The sequence below is a fragment of the Heptranchias perlo genome, chromosome 20 (assembly GCF_035084215.1).
Source record: "Heptranchias perlo isolate sHepPer1 chromosome 20, sHepPer1.hap1, whole genome shotgun sequence".
NCBI classification, from domain to species: Eukaryota; Metazoa; Chordata; class Chondrichthyes; order Hexanchiformes; family Hexanchidae; genus Heptranchias; species Heptranchias perlo.
Genome location: NC_090344.1, coordinates 2,430,611 through 2,444,146, shown reverse-complemented (window position 1 = coordinate 2,444,146; position 13,536 = coordinate 2,430,611). Strand labels below are relative to the sequence as shown.

General features: G+C 45.6%; 3 non-coding genes across 3 annotated transcripts; all 3 read right to left on the bottom strand.

The window, feature by feature from the left end:
• Positions 1 to 5,577: 5,577 nt before the first annotated feature.
• Positions 5,578 to 5,651, bottom strand: trnag-gcc (transfer RNA glycine (anticodon GCC)). The gene has a single exon. It is a non-coding gene; the product is annotated as a tRNA-Gly (tRNA).
• A 3,439-nt stretch (positions 5,652 to 9,090) lies between these two features.
• On the bottom strand, positions 9,091 to 9,172 carry trnas-gcu (transfer RNA serine (anticodon GCU)). The gene has a single exon. It is a non-coding gene; the product is annotated as a tRNA-Ser (tRNA).
• Positions 9,173 to 12,554: 3,382 nt separating this feature from the next.
• Positions 12,555 to 12,628, bottom strand: trnat-ugu (transfer RNA threonine (anticodon UGU)). The gene has a single exon. It is a non-coding gene; the product is annotated as a tRNA-Thr (tRNA).
• Positions 12,629 to 13,536: the final 908 nt, after the last annotated feature.

Sequence of the window (13,536 nt, the reverse complement as noted above, 5' to 3'; positions counted from 1 at the left end):
GTATCTTCAACTGCTCAATAGAGTCAGGGATTGTTCCCTAAGATTGGAAGGTAGCTCACGTAGTTCCCATTTTCATTAACGGGGACAAATCAGAGCCGGGGAATGACAGGCCCATCAGTGTGACCTCGATCAGAGGGAAGATGCTTGAAGGGATCCTTAGAGATGCTGTTTATTATCACGGGGAAAAAGAAGGAGCCATTAGAGATACTCAACACGGCTTCCGGGAAAGAAGGTCGTGTCTCACAAACTTGCTTGAGTTTTTTGAAGAAGTTACCGGATTAGTGGATGAGGGTAATCCGGTTCACATTGTCTATCTCAGGGGTGCGAAACTCATTTTCTATGGTGGGCCTGATCCGATATCCTGGCACTTGGCCTGGGCCACATTCAACAAAAGTTGTAAACTAGAAATAGATGAAGATGGACTATATTGGTGCTTACTTGCATTTGGGTTTCATTTACTGCTACTGCGGCTCCCGATACCTGGCACCTCTTAGCTTGAACCATTGCATCAACATTTGGAGTAAATGACTGGGCTGAGGCCTGTCTTGGATAAAAACATGAGGACCACTTGTCATTTCAGTACTTTGTGCCCCAAACACTAACCGTGGAAGTGAATTTCACAGTCTCACAACTCCCTACGTAAAGAAGTTGCTCTTGATCACTGCTCTATAACAGATAGCAGGGGTTAAGGGTCGCTTCGCTACTCAGACTGTATAAGGTGGAATGAGGTGTTCCACAAGGGTCGGTTCTGGGACACTGTTCACAATTTACATAAACGATTTGGACTCGGGAATCGGAAGTACAATTTCAAAATTTACGGATGACACCAGATTAGCGGGGCGGGGGGCTGTGGGTGGGTGGGGTGGGGTATAGATAATATTGATGAAGATTGCGACCAAATACAAGAAAACATTAATAAACTGGCAAAATGGGTGTATAATTAGCAAATGAATCTAAATGCAGATGCGGGTGAAGTGGAGCATTTTGGTAGAAAGAACAAGGAGGCCGCATGCTACTTGGACAATAAGAGTCTAAATGTCCGTGGTTCCAAAGAAAACAATCCCAGCCTATCCAATCTTTCATCATAGCTAAAATTCTCAACTCCTGGCAACGTCGTCGTAAATCTCCTCTGTACTCTTTAATATTCTCTCTCTCTCTCTCTCTCTGCCATTTGGGTCTCTTTCTCTCTGTCTGTGTAATTGACACAATGTTTATTCAGTGTACTGGGACGTACTGTTCTCCGTGACTGGCCTGTTTGAACAACAACGACACCTTTTGATTGGTGTGATGCTGTCCCAGCCTAATATAAGATATGCAATTTGAGAACCTTTCACTCATTCACCTGACGAAGGAGATAATCTCCGAAAGCTTGTGATTTTAAAATAAAATTGTTGGACTATAACCTGGTGTTGTAAGATTCCTTACATTTGTCCACCCCAGTCCATCACCGGCATCTCCACATCATGGCCCTCTCTAGAGCAATCACATCTTTCCCCTAATGTGGTGACCAGAACTGTACGCAGTACTCTTGCTGTGGCCTTACTAGTGTTTTATGTAGTTGTAACATAACCTCCCTGCTATTATATCCTATGCCTCGGCTAATAAAGGAAAGTATCCCGAATGTCTTCTTAACCACCTTATCAACCTGTCCTGCTACCTTCAGTGATCTGTGGACATGCACTCCAAGTTCCCGCTGTTCGTCTCCACCTCTCAGTATCCTCCCAAGCAATGTGGTTTCAGAGCAACTAATTCTGGAACGTCTCACTTGATAATACAAGTCATAAGTCGAAACCAATTTGGTAAAGGGAGACTAATATTGGTGCCTGGAAATAGTTAGAGTAGAACTTGATATTACTGCACACCGGAATAGAAAACGAGATTGGATGGACAGAAGAGGTCTGACAGGATGGCCGAGCGGTTGTCGGAGGCAGTGAACGTTTACACTTGCTGCACAGTGAGAGCGGCGCGTTGGTCTCGGGATATGATTCTCGCTTCGGGGGTTTTATTGATTGATATGCGAGAGGTCCTGGGTTCAAATCGCGGACGAGCCCTGCTGTCTCGCTGCTTTTCGTGAAAAGTCTCCAATTGGATTCTGACATCTTTCCAGTGTTGCTGTTGGTCGAATTGAATTACATCCAGAGAATGTTTGAGCTCCAGAGGACAGAGTTCGGAAGTTTCCATGTCACAACACAAGTGAAGGAAATAAAATGTCTCAAGATGATGAGGAGATTGAAGCTGACTGAATTTATCTCAATTCAGACGGTCTCATTGATATTGGATGATGGGATAGAGAGCCACATATCCAAGTTTGCTGATGACACCAAGATGGGCAGCATTGTAAGCAGAGTAGATAGAGGCATAAAATTACAGAGAGACAGTAATATAATAAATGAATGGGCAAAACTGTGGCAAATGGATTTGAATTGACGCAAGTGTGAGGTCATCCACTTTGGACCTAAAAAGGATATATCAGAATACGTTCTAAATAGAGAAAAACTCGAAACTGTGGAGTTCCAAAAGGACATAGGGTCCATGTACATAGATCATTAAATATCATGGACCGATGGAGTTGTACTCGGCTCTGTGGGACTGGATAGGCCCAGACCTGCTGGAAGTGTACGGGGGTATGCTCTGGCAGGCAGCATGTCAGACTCCATGAGGAAAGGCATCATCACCCTCATCTACAAACGGAAGGGGGAGAGGGAAGAAATCAAAAATTGGCGACCCATCTCACTACTTAACGTGGACTACAAAATTCTGTCCAAGGTCATCGCCAATCGGGTCAAGTCAGCCCTGGAGGTGGTGATCCACCCCGATCAGACCTGCACCGTACCCGGCAGGAAGATCTCTGATAGCCTGGCGCTACTCAGGGATACGATTGCCTACGTACAGGACAGGGGGGTGAACACCTGCCTGATCAGCCTGGACCAGGAGAAGGCCTTTGACAGAATATCCCACACGTACATGATGGACGTGCTCTCCAAAATGGGGTTTGGGGAGGGAATCCGCAATTGGATCCAACTGCTCTACACAAACATCAGTAGCGCAGTTTCAATCAACGGGTGGGAATCAGAAAGCTTTCCAATCAAATCTGGAGTCAGGCAGGGCTGTCCTCTCTCCTCCGTCTTGTTCGTGTGTTGCATCGAACCCTTTGCCGAGTCCATCAGGAGGGATGCGGGCATAAGAGGGGTGACGATCCCAGGCAGCGGAGGCACTCAGGTCAAGGCCTCCCTGTACATGGATGACGTCGCCCTCTTTTGCTCGGATCAGCTGTCGGTCCGCAGATTGATGAGCATCTGCGACCAGTTCGAACTGGCCTCGGGGGCCAGGGTAAATCGTAGCAAGAGCGAGGCCATGTTCTTTGGGAACTGGACCGACCGATCCTTTGTCCCCTTCACCGTCAGGTCGGATTACCTGAAGGTGCTGGGGATCTGGTTCGGGGGGGCCGGGGCGTGCACCAAAAACTGGGAGGAGCGTATCTCCAAGGTTAAGCAGAAACTGGGACTGTGGCATCAACGATCCCTCTCGATCGTGGGCAAGAACCTGGTCATCAGGTGCGAGGTGCTCTCGGTGTTGCTGTACGTGGCGCAGGTCTGGCCCATTCCTCGCTCCTGCGCCGCGACAGTCACCCGAGCCATCTTCCACTTTGTCTGGAGATCAAAAATGGACCGTGTCCGCAGGGTCACGATGTACAAATCTCCAGAGAAAGGGGGGAAAGGCGTGCCCAACGTGGCCCTCATCCTGATGGCCACCTTTGTGTGCGGCTGCATCAAGCTGTGCATAGACCCTCAGTACGCAAACACAAAGTGTCATTACGTGCTGAGGTTCTACCTGTCCCCGGTGTTGAGAAGGATGGGCCTGGCCACGCTGCCACGGAACGCTCCGTCCAGTTGGACCGTTCCGCCCCACCTGTCCTTCGTGGAAAGGTTTGTGCAGGAAAACACCTTTGACCACAAGGCGATCAGCAAGTGGTCCGCACGTAACGTCCTCGAGACCCTGCGGGAAAAGGAGATGGTGGATCCTGTCGGTTGGTTCCCCGAGCAGACTGTCAATGTCATTTGGCAGAACGCCTCATCGCCAGAGCTCTCAAACAAGCACCAAGACCTAGCTTGGCTGGTGGTGAGAAGGGCCCTTCCCGTCAGATCCTTCATGCACTCCCGGACTCTCAGCGCCACCGCGCGCTGTCCCAGAGGAGGCTGCGGTGGAGACGAGACCGTCACCCATCTCCTTATGGAATGTGCCTTTGCAAAGAAGGTCTGGAGAGAGATGCAGTGGTATCTGTCCAGGTTCGTCCCGAGCAGTTCCGTAACACAGGTTTCTGTGCTCTACGGGCTGTTCCCGGGGACGCACACTGAGACGGACATCGGCTGCTGCTGGAAGACCATCAACTCGGTGAAAGACGCCCTTTGGTCTGCCCGAAACTTGCTGGTCTTCCAGCACAAGGAGCTGTCCTCGACCGAGTGTTGCAGACTGGCACATTCCAAGGTCCAGGACTACGTGCTGAGGGATGCACTGAGGATGGGTGCGGCCGCCACAAAGGCCCTGTGGGGAAAGGCAACCGTTTAGAGCCTTCCCGCCATTGTAAACCGAGGGGCTGCAATCAGGGAAAAACCCCCTCGGGCAGAATGTAAAATTCAAATTGCTGTAATGTACCTGTAATGAATCTGAAATGGACCAGAAATGAATCTGTAAGCATTAATCTGTGTTGAGTATGATGCAATGAGACACCCTAGAGTGTCATGAACTGCAATGATGTCCAATGTGTTCATTGTACTGCACTTAACGTAACCTGCAAATTGTATAATCTGTATTGTGTACGTTTGGAAAGTGATATGACAACTGTTTGTATGTACTGCTGCAAATTTTATGAATAAAGTATATTTTTTGAAAAAAAAAATCATGGACAGGTACAGAAAATAATCGAAAAGGCTAATGGAATGCTGGCCTTTATATCTCGAGGACTAGACGACAAGGGGATAGACATTATGCTACAGCGATACAAACCTCTTGTTAGACCACACCTGGAGTACTGTGTTCAGTTCTAGCACCGCATCTTAGGAAGGATATATTGGCCGTGAATGGAGTGCAGCGTAGATTTACTAGAATGATACCTGGACTCCAAGGGTTAAATTACGAGGAGAGATTACACAAACTGGGGCTATATTCCCCGAAATTTAGTAGATTAAGGGCTGATTTGATCGAAGTTTTCAAGATATTAATGAGAACTGATGGGGTTGATGGAGAGAAACCATTTCCACTGGTTGGGGAGACACGGCCGAAACATTAGAGTCAGGACTTTCAGGATTGAAGTTAGGAAATACTTCTATCAGCAAAAGGAGGTGGAAGTTTGAAAATCTTTTTCGCAGACGGCAGTTGATGCGAGCTCAATTGTTGATTTTAAAGCTGAGATTGAAATTATTTTGTTCACCAAAGGTATTAAGAGATATGCGGCTAAGGCCCATATATGGAGTTACGTCACAGATCAGCCATGATCTCATTGAATTGTGGAACAGGCTCGAGGTGCCCAAATGACCCACTCCTGTTCCCAAGTTCCGCATGGTCCAGAATGCAAAAACTTGCTCCATTGGCCGGGAATCGAACCCGGGTCTCCCGCGTGGCAGGCGAGAATTCTACCCCTGAACCACCAATGCTCATAAAGGATGCCTTGCTTGTTTCCATTTGAAATGATCTCTGAACGAACATGCCGTTTGCTGTTGGGATGGCCGAGTGATTGAAGCGTTGGTCTCAAAATTCCAATGGTGTTTTTCTCCCTCGATTTGAATTCTGCTCGCAGCGTCACTGTTTAAAGATCTCTTCAATGCTGAAATAGAAAAATTGGAGTTCGTTGACCGCATTTATTTCTCGCTCAGCATGACAGATATTTCAGCGTGGCCGGTGCTTTTGATTGGGTGCCCAAACTTCTCTTGAAAGATTTCAAGACCCGAGAAGGAATCTCTCCCAATCTGTAACTTAAATTCTGCTAGTTTACAAGACCTGACATTTATACTCTTTATTTTATTTTCGTGCATCTCTCTATCTCCGCCTGTCTCTGACTCTTGTCTCTCTGTGTTGTCCCCGATGTAATTCTGATCTAAACTGCAAAACCAGCAGAGAAGTGTAAAGAATAAAAAGATTGAGGCGGTTGGACAAGTAAAGGTGGAACCCAGCTGATAAATTCGGAGCTAATGTACCCACATTTATGTCTCTTCGCCCTCATAGTGAATGGAAGCAGCAATTTGAGTAAAGTGTACTTATGGTAGAGTGTAAACTATGACGATGCCGAGACAGACGACAATGTCGTTTCGGAGCAATTCGTTCTGTAAATTGTTACTTGAAAATACAAGTCGTACATTCAAAACGAATTTGATAAAGAGAGGCTAATATTGTCGATGTGAAATAATTCGTGTAGAACCTGATGTTGCTCTACATCGTACATCGTACAAGAAAGCGAGATTGGAGGGACAGAGCGTTCTGAAAGGATGGTGGATCGGCTTCAAGGCAGCGAAATTTTACACTGGCTGCACGGCTCTGTTGCCAGTTGGTCTTTGGGTCTGATTCTCGCTCAGGGAGTTCCACTGGTTCAAGTGCCGGATCAGCCCCGTTGTGTCCCCATTTTTGGTCAAAAATCACCAATTGGCTTCTCACAGCTTTTCAGCGGTTTTGACTTATCTCCAGCAGAGCATGTTTGAGCGCCAGAGGACAGAATGCAGAGGGTTTGTCCACGCAACACACTGAGACGAAATGAAGACAAGTTTTCTAGAAGTTGTACTGACTGAAGCCGGCAAATTAATTTATCCCAACTCAGGCGATCTCACGGGTACAGAATACAAAAGGTAAAGGATGCTGAATTGGACTGGAACCAAATCCCTGATTTCCCACCGGCAGGCGAAGATACTAACACTGAAATACTAATGCACACACAACTGCAGGCTGCACGTGTAGCGTTGGGTACATGTCCAGAACATGCAGTCTGGCAGAGTTCCCGTGAGAACCCTACGCAGTCTGCTCCATTGCCGTGCAGTTCCTGTGGGTTACGTAAGGAGTGGGTCAAACATAGCCGTGTAATTCAATGGGGGCTTGAAACCACCTCACATCGCCACTGTGAAATGCTCAAATAAATAAGAGCTGTAGTTACCAGGCAGTGTTTACTCCCTCAGAGCATAAAGGATAATCCAGCCCATTGTTCACCTAAAAGATTTCACGACAAGAGACTGAATTTATTTTAACCTGTACTTTAAATTCTGCTCAATCACAGAATTTGGAGATTTATACTATTTTTCTTTGCATGCATCTCTCTATCTCTGTCTGTGTTTCTTCTTTCTCTCTATTTCCCCTGATGGACTTATCAGGCTTCCTTGAACGGCCAGGTCTGGAAACCCGGGATGGGACAAGGCTGTCGGATCTTCAGTCCAGTTGCTTTATTTCGACGGGATGAGCTTTGCTATTTTTCGTCTCCGCTTTCGGAAAATATAAACCCAGATGGAAATTCCCCTCCTCGGGTCCCGTCACCTCCCGGTAAAGGAAATGAACCCGATCTATCACTCGGTCTTAATATCTGTATTCTCATTGCTTAAGATTAAAATTACGGGGCTACAGCTAGTCTCAGGACACATTTTAGAAATTAACACATAACAGACTTATTCGGAAACGTGGGATTAAAGGGCAGGTGATAACCTGGGCACATAATTGGCTAAAGGGAAGGAGGCAGAGAGTAGTGGTGAACGGATGTTTTTCTGACTGGAGAGAAATATGCAGTGTGATCCCCCAGGGTTCGGTATTAGGCCTATTGCTTTTCTTGTTTTTATAAATGACTTGGATGTGGGAATAGGGAGTACGATTTCGAAGTTTGCGGATGATTCAAAACTTGGCAACGTAGCAAATAGTGAGGAAGATAGTAGCAGATTTCAGGAGGACATAGACAGACTAGTGAAACGGGAAGTCACGTGACAGATTTAACGCAGATCAGTTTGAAGTGATGCACTTTTGGAAGAAGAACAATTTATGGCTGGTTGCAAGAGCAGAGGGACCTGGGGTGCATATTCACAAAACAGGGCAAGTTGATAAGGCGGTTAAGCAAGCGAATGGGGTACTTCGCTTTGTAAGTAGGACGTTGAATATAGAAACAAGGAAGTCATACTAAACCATTACAAATCATTGGTTAGGCTCAGCTGGAATATATTGTACGGTTCTGGGCACCACACTTTAGAATGAAAAGGCATTGAAGAGGATTCAGAGCAGGTTGACCTGGATAATACCAGGGTTGAGGAACTTCAGTTATGTGGAGAGATTGGAGAAGCTGGAATTATTCCACTTACAGCAGAGAAGGTTAAGGAGTGAATCTAATGGATGTATTCAAAGTAACGAGGGGTTTTGAAAGATCAATTAGGTAGGAATTGCTTCCTCTGGCAAGTGGGTCAGTTACCAGAGGTCATAGATTTAAAATAATTGGCAAAAGAACTAGAGGGGAGTTGAGGAGAATTTTAACCGTGAAATTCGGTTTTCTATTCCCTTATGAATATCGCAGATTATGATGTCCAGGCGGGGTGGGACTGAATGGGGGATAGAGTGCGGAGATTGGAATGGAAGCTCATCAGAATGAACTTGGTCTCATCAGTTTTTGTTATTTTTCCTACCAGTTGCCCGAAGCAGGCGGTGAACCTTCTTCTCGAGAGAGGATCGTCATTTCAGTTCAGAAGGAAAAAGGTATCAAGAAAATCGGGTGACACAGACACGGAATGATCCGAGACTGACAGCAATTCCCATTTAAACTGACACAGACACGGAATGATCCGGGACTTACAGCACATCCCTTTTAAACAGACACAGGCACGGAATGATCCGGACATAAATCATCATTATGGTACATAAGTTTTTCTTACGTTGACCATAAGATTTGCTCCTTTTTGCAATGACTCCGCTTTTCTCTTTGACACTTCGCGGCCATTCTCATTTCAACACGTTCGTGGAAGGAACTTTTGCTGATTTCAGCAAACAACGCAAAAACCTCTGCCCGCCGTTTCGAGAAGGATGGGACTTTAACCAGACCTGCTGGACATACTGAATGAGGGAAAGAAGACTGAAACACAATAACGACGAGGGTGGGATTCGAACCCACGCGTGCAGAGCGCAATGGATTAGCAGTCCATCGCCTTAACCTCTCGGCCACCTCGTCACATGAGGAAACCTGCGAAATCCCTTTTATTCAAAATGAAAATACTGGTTATGTTGCCAATCTGAAATAAAAACAGTAAATGTGGATATCCTCAGCAGGTCAGGCAGAATCTTTAGGTATAGAAACAGAGTTAAAGTTTCAGGTCGATGACCATCACATGAGTATTACATCACACTCCTGACTTGCGCCTTGCAGATCGTAGAACAGCTTTGGAGAGTCACGAGGTGAGTCACTCACCGCAGAACATCCAGCCTCTGACCTGCTCTTGCAGCCACAGTATTTATGTGGCTGGCCCAGTTAAGTTTCTGGTCAATGGTGATCCTCAGGATGTTACTCGGGGGGATTCGGCGATGGTAATGCCAGGTAATGGTAAACTCCCACAGAAGAGATTTACTGGAAAGATTCCAGGGATGAGGGTCTTTAGTTACATGGATAGACTGGAGAAGCTGAGGTTGTTCTCCTTCGAACAGAGAAGGTTGCGAGGAGATTTGATAGAAGGATTCAAAATCATGAAGAGAGTAGATAGAGAGAAACTGATCCCGTTGGCGGAAGGGTCAAGGACCAGAGCACATAGATCTCAGGTCTTTGGCAAAAGAACCAAAGTTGAAGGAAAAACTTTTTTTACACAGCGAGTGGTTATGATGTGGAATGCACCGCCCGAGGGGGTCTTGGAGGCAGATTCATTCATGGCCTTCAAAAGGGAACTGGATAAGTTTTTGAAAGGAAAAAATACAGGGCTCCAGGGAAAGGGCGGGGGAGTGGGTCTTGCTGGATTGCTCTTGCAGAGAGCCGGCAAGGACTCAATGAGCCGAATGGCCTCTTTCCTTGCTGTAACATTTCTATGATTCTATTCTATTTGTAGGAGGCGATGCAAAACGACCGGAGCGTGACGTCAATCGACCTGCTCATGTCCATTCCCTGATAATAAATCCTAGTGTGAGGGAAAGATGAAATTCATAATTATTGTACATATTTTTTATCTTATGCTGACCATAAGAGATACTTGGTTTACCAGGGGGCCATTCTGCACTTTGATTGATAATTCACCCAGATCACACCTTACAGTCCCAACACCTCCGTGCAAGAAACAGTTTAGGTGCTAATTTGACTTTGCTGATTTGAGCAAACAGATGTTAGTCAGCAATGCGGAAAGGCACTTCTTAGAAAAGAAGGATTTTTGGTGAAGAGACCAAACTGAACAGCGCCAGCAAATTCTTACAGCGGTGGAATTCGAAACCTTGTAATTCAGAAACCAAATCTAACATTTTCGAAAACTAAGCCACTGTCCCACATGGCAATCGATTCGTTGCGGCTGAAAGATGTCATAGAGCTGAAACGTTACCTCTGGCTCTTTCTCCACAGGTTCTGCCTGACCTGCTGAGTGTTTTCAGCATTTTCTGGTTTCATTTTTATGATTTCAGAATGGCTGTTTTCCTGAAAACACCCAATTTGACCCAAGGACGCAGCTCACACTTCACTTTCCCCACGCGCTTTAAAGTCTGTCGTTTCCGAACAAAATCCGCTCCGCGCCGGACATTCAAAGGACCTTTCGCTCACGGCCAACCTCCTACAATCGACACTTTTTCACCACTGCCGCTCTTTGCATTTCTCCTCTTTCCTTTTCAATCGGACATTTCCACAGACCTGTTAAAATCAAGTGGAACATTTCCGACCTGACTGCACCGCCCAGATTGCCAAAAGTGCACATTTCAGCCGTCATTCGCAGCAATGTCGCGCCGCCCGTCTCTCCCGCACATCACCTGCTCGGGGAAAAGCGCCAACGACCATGGAAACAAAACCCAGTTCTTCAGTTAACATCCCCCGTGTCACAAGATACCCCATGGAAATTTCACGAGAAGTATGCCTCTGTCCTTCCGATTGCCAGCCCTGCTTTCTTCGTGCTTGTCTCTGGAGCAGTCTCGCAGGTGGGAATGTTTCAAGGCACAAATGAGCATTGGCTCGAACGGGACATGTGCCCCCGAGAAACAGCAGTCGATGTGGAGCAAACTTAAAGACATAAGAATGTGAAAGTCAGTGTTAGAGTCGGTAAGGCCGCAGTAAAGTCTCAATGAAATAGACCATGATTGTGGAAGGAAAAAAGTCTGGAAGAAGCGGCGGGTCTGAATTTTGGATCTTTCAGCAGAGAGACATGAGAGAACAAAGACAGGATACAGACAAAGGTGCTGGAGGCAGAAAGAAAAAGAACGAATTAAGAGGAATGAAAAGAGAGTGAAAGAAAGGATGGGATAGAAGGCGATGAAAGAAAGAAAGAAAGAAAGAAAGAAAGAAAGAAAGAAAGAAAGAAAGAAAGAAAGAAAGACGGGAGAAAGAAAGACAACCGTGCAATACTCACCCGGCAAACGGGCGCTGCTCCCAATCGGCTGCACTTCGCCCCACTGACCCTCGTCCCATTCACAACATCCTACAATACACTGTCAATGCTGTGCAGTGAAACAGAGAGTTTAAAGGTATAAAGACACTCACACCGTCCTACGATACACTTTCAATACATGTGCAGTGAGACAGCGAGTTTCAAGGTATAGAGACACTCACACACCGTCCTACAACACACTTTCAATACATGTGCAGTGAGACAGCGAGTTTAAAGGTACAGAGACACTCACACACCGTCCTACGATACACTTTCAATACATGTGCAGTGAGACAGCGAGTTTAAAGGTATAGAGACACTCACCTTTTTGTTCAAAAGTAGCACATCCCAGGAATATTAGAGACCGAGGGTCAGTTTCCCTCTCCTGATGTAGCTGAGGCTTGTCAGTCAAGAGTCCCCTCCTCCCAGTATTGGCTGTGGAGGAAGTACAGTGTAGATTTAATGGAATACCTTCAGCCTGACCGAGGTTAGGCTGACTGGCCAGTTATTACTCGATCTACACCTTTCTCCCTTTTTGAACAACGGTACATCTTTAGCAGTCCTCCAATCCTCCGGCATCAGACCTGTAACCAGGGAGGATTGGAAAATGATGGTCAGAGCATCCGTTATTTCCTTTCTTGCTTCTATTAACAACCTGGGATATATTTCATCCGGGCCTGTGGATTCAGGTGAAATGATTTGGGTACTTTCCATTTTCTGTTTGCAAAAGTTTGCACCGCAGGTCAAGATCACAAGTCTCGGTCAAAATTAGGACCACTTCTGGGTTTAAACCTCAAATCGTGAATTATACCACAACCCCAACGAGCCCAAAAACAAATAAATTAACGTGTTACAGACACATTCTATGAGAGGTCTGTCTGTCCAATGAAAGGGCGTTTTTGATCAGTCATTCTGATATCCGTTTCCTCCTGAAGCTTGAACAAACACAAATTCCACACTCTTATTTTGTCGTTTAATTCCACAAATTAGGTGAAAATAATAAATTACGGAAGGCACTGCTGGGAGTTGAACCCAGGATCTCCTATTTACAAGACAGATGCTTTAACCAACTAAGCCACAGCGCCACTTGATGCCATTGCTCGCCCACCTCCTCTCACTAATATCTATCAGTGACACGTTACTGTCTGTTTGGGGTTCAGACCGTTTTATCTTTGTCTATTTCGCTTGTCCGTTTCCCTGTACATCCCAATTTCGCCTGCATTTCTCTCTGTGTTCAACTTTGTGTATCCCTCAGTACGTTGATACACGGATGATTATGTGTGCTTGTGTTTGTTACATTAAATAAATTAGGGGTTCAGACAATTCTCGCTCTGACATTGGACAACTATTGACCCAAACTTTACAGCGAAGTGTTGTTTATTATGGTGCCGAAACTAAAAAATCGGAAGAGGTCCAAAAAGGGAAAAGGAGATAAACTTGTGAGGGAAAATATTGACAACAATCAAGGTTTTTACACGTATATTAAGAGAAAGAAGGGTGACTAAGAGTAACGTGGGCCCCTTAAAGACAGATGGAGGTGATATTGTAATTGAAAATCAGGAAATGCCAGAGTTGCTAAATATTTACTTTTCATCGTTCTTCACAGAAATGGATGGGGCTAACATACCAGAGACACGAGGAAAACTGAAAATAAATCAAGGGGATTCGTATAAGTAAAATAATGGTAATGGAGAAAATAATGAGACGAAAGATAGACAAATCTCCAGGACATGATGGTTACCATCCCAGGGGACGAAGAGGAATAGGCGAGGAAATGGTACATGTTTTAGTCATGATCGTTCAAAAGTCTCTTGATTCAGGAATTGTTCCTTTGATTGAAACATTGTCAATCTCACTCCATTATTTAGGATGGGTAGGAGAGATAAAGTTAGAAATTAAAGACCCATTAGTCTGAAGTCTGTTGTGGGGGAGTTACCAGTAACCGTTATTAGGGAAATAATGACTGAACACTTGGATAAATATGAAGTCATCA